General features: G+C 36.5%; 1 long non-coding RNA gene across 2 annotated transcripts; it reads right to left on the bottom strand.

Annotated features, from left to right (window-relative positions):
* Positions 1-1,200: 1,200 nt before the first annotated feature.
* Positions 1,201-5,022, bottom strand: LOC147303783 (uncharacterized). Of its 2 annotated transcripts, XR_015126784.1 has the most exons (6): positions 4,986-5,022; positions 4,733-4,864; positions 4,249-4,284; positions 3,738-3,890; positions 3,283-3,368; positions 1,201-2,702 (listed from the first exon to the last, which is right to left on the bottom strand). It is a non-coding gene; the product is annotated as an uncharacterized LOC147303783 (long non-coding RNA). The 2 variants fall into 2 exon arrangements; XR_015126783.1 differs by having other exon boundaries at positions 4,733-5,017.
* Positions 5,023-6,547: the final 1,525 nt, after the last annotated feature.

Here is a 6,547-nt window from a genome sequence, read left to right as displayed (position 1 = left end):
TGCACTGAGGACTGAGATTATAAGAGGATCCCTTTCACTACATCTACCTTGCACAAACACAATTAAAACACTATTTGATAAACGATGCATTAACACCTGCTTGCAAAGGCGGACAGGCACACAATGAGTTTTGCACACACTGATGTCAGCACATTTCCCAACCTACGCCAGCATGAAATCAGCGTTGTACTGCAGGGTTCAGTTTCTCAGTGTGTGACGTGTTCCCTGACTGCTTTGCCGGAGGCCAGTGGCAGAGGAGTGCTCCCATGTTAAAGAATGAGCTACAGAGTGACCATGAATCACTGCCTTCCTCAGTGGTTTGTTATTGTTGGTTTGGGTTTCCAAAGGCAGGTGGGAAGTGGATAATTGCTTTTCATTTCTCGATAACCGTGAGCATTTTGGTTTTTTGTTTTTTAGTGTGAAAAAAATAAACAAATCTGTAACATCCCTCTCAATTTGCTACAGACAGCAATTTCCTGAGTATGACAAATACACTGTATGCTAATGACAGTTAGTTGTTTTTTTTTAATTAAATCTTAAACTGATGTCATAGTCATTAATAGAAAGGGAGCATATTAAGTGCAATGCATGTATGTATAGCAGATAAAAATACACCCACTAATTTAAGAATGTGGTTGCAGATAGTTGTTATTAGCTCAGTAGGTCTACTCACACAGATGTGTAGCTTCACCCTACAGCACATAATCACTGTCTTAATGTGAGTATTTAATGAGCATTATTTTCAGTGTGTGTTAAACCTAGCATTGCTAAGTTTAATGCACATTACGTCTTTTACAACACTTAGGTTAATTACGTTGTATTTTTAGATACTATAATATTGTAAATCACTGTCTCTGAGGTTAAAGAAAGTCTATTTTTATATTTAATACACTTGAGGAGTAATTAAACTTATTTCTATCAGGTTAAAGATAGAAGCTGAAATTACACCTGGTAATTGAAAATGACTGTATGGATTCTCATGAGAAAACTGTTTCACTGAAGTTCAGTGCTGCACTGAAAGATGTTACAATCTGACCCCTGGATGCCATAGATGAAAAACAATGTGACTGTCTTCATGCTTTATTACAGCATTCTCTTTTTTTGTGTAATCAATAAACCGTGGTAAAATGTAATTATGTCACTGAGCCTGAATACTACGAGTCTGTCATGCTTCGGGAGAGAGCGTGGACCCAACTACACTGAAAAAAATATGTTGTTGGATTTACTTAATTCAATGGTGGACATTTGTTGCACACAGATGTTTTGCTTTGGCAGCAACTTAAACCATTGAGTTAAATTAACACAATTTATTCATGTTCAATAAACCTGTGCAATTTGTGTTGATAAAATGTGACTTAAACATGTTTTGATGAAGTAATTTGAGCTCTTGGAATATTTTAATCCTTCACAATTTTCTCACGTTATCCCAACACGATTCAATAACTTTTACCCAATACTACTTGGTCACTTAAATACTACATGTTATCTTCAAATTACATTTTGCTATTATATTCTAGTATCAAATACACAATTTTCAAATGGAGGCCTTATAACAGATTGTATTGTTCTCTTCCAAGATGGTTGCTGGCATCCACCAGTAACCTTTCAAAACAACATGTCTAATTTCACTGCAGTAGGTAAAGAATTAAACTGACATTACTCCTCTACTGAATCTATATAAATCAACAGTTAAATAATGTCAGTTCTTCCGTGTTCTCTGGAATCAATCGCAGCAAAGAAATTAGACTGTTTCTTTTGAAAAATGTTGGGAAAGAACAATACAAAACATTCTATTTAAGGCCTCTGACGTCAAGATTCAGTTAAACAACAATTATAACTAAACAATTTGAGGTAATGTTAGTTTCCATTAACATTAAATTAGGTTACTGAATTGGCAAACACCTTCCTATTAACACTACCCATTTTACCCCAATAACTAAAGAAATTAGCACTTGCAGGTCAAAAACTTTATTCAAGAGACGCAAAAATAACATTGATACAGTGACTGTCAAAAATTACAGCACTGATCATACTGTGACATCTTGGTTCAAAACAGCACACTTAGAAATATTCAACGTTCTTTACTTCAAATGAATGAAAGTGAAAATACCATTTCACACGACCCATATGGGATATTTAGACTGTATAACTGTTCACGCTACATCTCTTCACTAGTAAAAGAAAGAAAAAATACAAAGAGAAATTTAAAAATGCTGCCAAACAGACAAACAGAACTTGTACAGAGCAAAAGGAAAAACAAACAACAAAAAAAACGGCTTGTCCTCATGGCAGTTGCAGAGTATATAAAAATGAACCCTGCGATCCGTTCCTGGAATTGAGCTTCAAAAATGCAGCAGAACAAGTGTGAGATTTAAATGTCCTCTCACCTAGAGCTGGTCACCTCACATGCATAACAGTGAGCTTCGTTGCAGGAGCAGTTTTGTCTTAGTTGTGAGCTTTTCTTGAGAGCTGAGTTGCATCCAACTCCATTACCACCCATTGAATCACCTCAAAAGTGTAGCAGAGTTGTGATGGGTAACTCATGTTGAAGGAATAAAAAAGGTCCAAACAGCATGGCTACTGCAAAGGTCACGTTATCCAGATCTTGAAGAACAACATCAGAAAAGTCATTGCCTGGCGCATCTCTGGAGACAGATGTTCATTGTGGTTTTCTCAATCTGTGCAGTGGCCTCAGGCAAGTCCTGGTTAAACACAAAACATTTCTTTAAGATTCCTTTTTAAACTCATCTCTTTTGAATCTACCAGTTCTAATGTTAGAGTAATTTAAACCAATGCAAGCAACATAGTAAATAGCTATAGCCAAAGAGTGGCCTGCCATGCTGCCATTCATGGTCTAACAGAGTTTCTAAGAGAGGGTGAAAAACATAATAATTTCAAATGCTTTACATTAGTTTGTCAGAAATCCAGGCTATGTCACTCAGAAGATGTTAGAATTTAGACTTTCAGCCCCACAATTTGGTTAGCTGTTGGTCAGTTGGTCTTTTTTTTTTTTTCCAAACAAAAGCTAATATAAATATTGGTGGGATTTTCCTTTGTTCATTAGAATGACAAATTTAAAGTTTTTTCACACTGATGTGACCCCTAATACAGGGGTGGGGGTGGGGCCTCAAGGGCCGGCGGCCGAGTTCACTACCAGGCCTCATGTGAACTTCAAATTATTAAAGAGGACTACTGGTCCTAACCAGTCCAATGAGGATCAAGTGGATAACTAAATGCATTTTTAAAGGTTGCAAATCCACAATCTACTCATAAAACACTCACCATGAACTCCTGCACCAAGATGTTGCAATTGTCTTTCACACAGATGCGGAGCACTTTGATGAGGGACTCCGAGCATTAATGTCATCCTTGAGTATTATAACAAAGAAAACAGAGATTTGTGAACTTTTCAGTAGCACAGAAGAAAATGATCCCAGACAAAAACTCTTGACTTTTTAAACCAGTCAACATGCAACACCAGCATCTACAAAGCAATATCAAAAGTTCCTGTTTGACATCAACTTTATGGATATATAGTTTCCAGAACATTTATTTTTAAAAAAAGATAAATTTTTCTCAGTGGGCCAGTAAATGCATGACGAAAATTATGGCATCCTTTTAGTGGAATCATTACTCACAGGTAATAGTTGACTGTTTCAATGGATGTAGCATAAAAATTTTACTGACCTAATGCAATACATATACACTTTGTAGTTAAAGAATTTTAAAGTTCTTACTGTCATAATGGCAGCTACATCCTTTAGCTTTGTGCCCTGTTCCCCCGATCACTTTGCAAACACTTTCAGCAGACTGTCAGAGAGAAACTCAGCTCCGTCAGAAACCTTGACTGCAAAGGCATGGTTGGGATGCACTGGAATGCTGCATTTTATCTGAAATGACATAAAATTATTTTGAAATAACAGCAGGCACTGTGCTTGGTTAATCAGTAATGTTTTGTTGAATAAAAACTGTGTTTCCAGATCTTATGGGATTAAAAAAAATCCAAAGATGTTTGTTTCTGATTTGCAACCCAAGAACCCACAAGTTACAACCTCATTTCAGTTCAAGTGTGCATTAATGCGAGTCCAGTAATCACCTTTCTGGCAATACATACAGGTATAAGTTAAACCTATGGCAGATTTTGGATTTCTCAGTTGTATTAATAGGGTGAGTATGCATGCACCTAATAATTATAAAAAACCCATTATAATTAAGTTACAGAAACGAAAATAGAATATACTTTCTTACCATAACACCTTGAACCCACAATCCATCAGCTGACTCCTGGTGAAATGCAGAATAGAGGTCGTCTCTCAATGTGCAGCAAAAAAAACAAAAACAAAAACAAACGGACAGCAGGTGAGGCCAGGAGGGGTAGGGATGTAAGCTAGCATAATGCCGCTGATGATATTAGCTAAAGCTGTTCAATGTCCAAAATCTCACTAACACCACGGTGCAGTAAATACACAATGTAACTGAAGAGTCAGTTGGCAAATCTATTCACACAGAAAACCAAATTATGTTATGAGTGCCTCGTAATTAGGTTTAATGTGATATTACGGCTCTTGTGCCAAAGACAAATTCAAATGAAAAAGCGCCAATTCTTTGACAACAGATAAAACAGCAAATAAGCTAACGGCTCTTTTTTATCATGTTACATGGCGACACTCTAGACGTTTAACTACATTTGTCTGAAATATGGTAAATATTAATTCAAAAAATCAAGACATACCAAAAACGTAGAGTTGGCTGCTCGACTTGACTGAGATGGATGCCTTTTTTAAACCACGATCCAAAGCCCGCGAGATGAAATCACGCGTGGTTTCACGAGATTTAACGTTGCTATCTTATTGACTTACTTCACCTGAACATGATATGAACAATTTAATACACCCTTTCTGCATATCATGTAGTTTTTACACTATATAGTTACATTTAACTTTAAAACATGAGGCAATTGTGTTAAATACATGCAAGATGCTTACATAAATCCAAGAGATGGCCAGTCCCTTTTTTTCAGTGTACAGGATGCCAAAAAATAAAGCTGCCAACAAATTTCATTATGAGCAAAATGTTAACAAAAGGAGCTGCCCAAAGACTAGCAGAGGACCGAGCCAAGAACAAGATAAATGCTAACGATCCTGAGGAAATTAAGCAGAGGCAGAAGTAACAAGCAAAGAGAAACACAGAACACAAGAAAACCAGTGGGTGAGAAACCAGATGGTAAAGGGGCAGAACAGGGCTATGTATGCACTAAAGGATGATTAGACACAGGAAGGGAATGACAGACAAGTGCAACTAATCAACACAGTTCATAAAAAGCACGACACGAGAACAACAAAACAACTAATCAGTACTGAAAAGAAGAGACGCTGAAGCATGAAAGACAAATACTGAACATGAATCAGCAAATTCAGGGGGAAGCACAGAAAGACAAGACAAAAAGAGTAGCAGACAAACATGCAAATTAAAAAGTCAAAGTAGGAACTGAAGCTAAACACAAAGAATTCAGAACTAACAATACAAACATGTAGGACAATCTAAGCTGGCATCCAAAACCCTGTAGAAACTAAACAGGAGCCAGAACTCAAAAACTGTGATTACAATGAGGCTTAGTATTACTAAAATGATCCTATAGCTGATATTTTCTCTAAAATAATGGGTTATTAAACACAGGATGACCCTGATGAAGGCCACAAGCTGAAACACGTTGGCCAGTCAATAAAGTTGTTCCTCTTCCCTTAAGTGTTGAAGGAGTCCTTGCATTGTGATTTTTTTCATCCTCTCCACGCACCTTGGAAGCAGGTGAAGTTGTGCCACAAATTTTTTGCTGTGATTTAATATCTCAAGTTACCTAAAATCACTCAGAGTAGAATCTGATCCTTCTCTCCTGTAAAAGTTTAATTACCCTTGTTCTAGTGAACCTTCTGGTAAGTATAAATAAATACAAATAAACTCTAATTTCAGAACAAATCCACTCAAATGCCATCTTAAAGTACCTGTATTATAAAGTGCTACCATTTGATGTCATATAAGTTTATAAGTCTCTTTCCACTTTCAAGAAAAATATACTGCCACGATGTTGGAAATGTTGGCATATCTGGACCATATTAGAACTACATGAACAGACCAGGACTGTTATGTCAGTATGGTGAAGTTTCAGCCAGAGCTTTGAATGAAAACCAAAAAACAGCTAGTGCAACTTAAATCAGTGCTATTCTAATCTCCAACACTTTGTCTGGTCTTAAGAATGTAGGAATATGCTTTGGGGAAAAATCTGAATTTAAACAAATGAATACTCCAGATAATCACGGCACACGGAAAAGGTCAAAGCCTAAAAGATAAATATCAAAATGTACTCTGTAGTGACTTTAATAAAGTGTTCCATGTGAGCTGTCTAGCTGAATTATTGTCAGTGAAAACAAGTGTGTGGCTACAGCAACACTTCTGAAGTAATAAAACAAAGGAGAAACTGACATTTACATACATACCAAAAACTTTGGATCTAGTATTTTTGAGATACACTTCATGTCCTTATGAATTGATA

Source organism: Aulonocara sp. 'chitande type north' Nkhata Bay, linkage group LG22 (genome assembly GCF_057382095.1).
Source record: "Aulonocara sp. 'chitande type north' Nkhata Bay isolate Kocher_YH1m ecotype deep benthic linkage group LG22, A_spYH_male_GT1.1, whole genome shotgun sequence".
NCBI lineage: Eukaryota > Metazoa > Chordata > Actinopteri > Cichliformes > Cichlidae > Aulonocara > Aulonocara sp. 'chitande type north' Nkhata Bay.
Note: the sequence above shows the minus strand (reverse complement) of the source record. Positions and strands in the feature narration are given on the sequence as shown.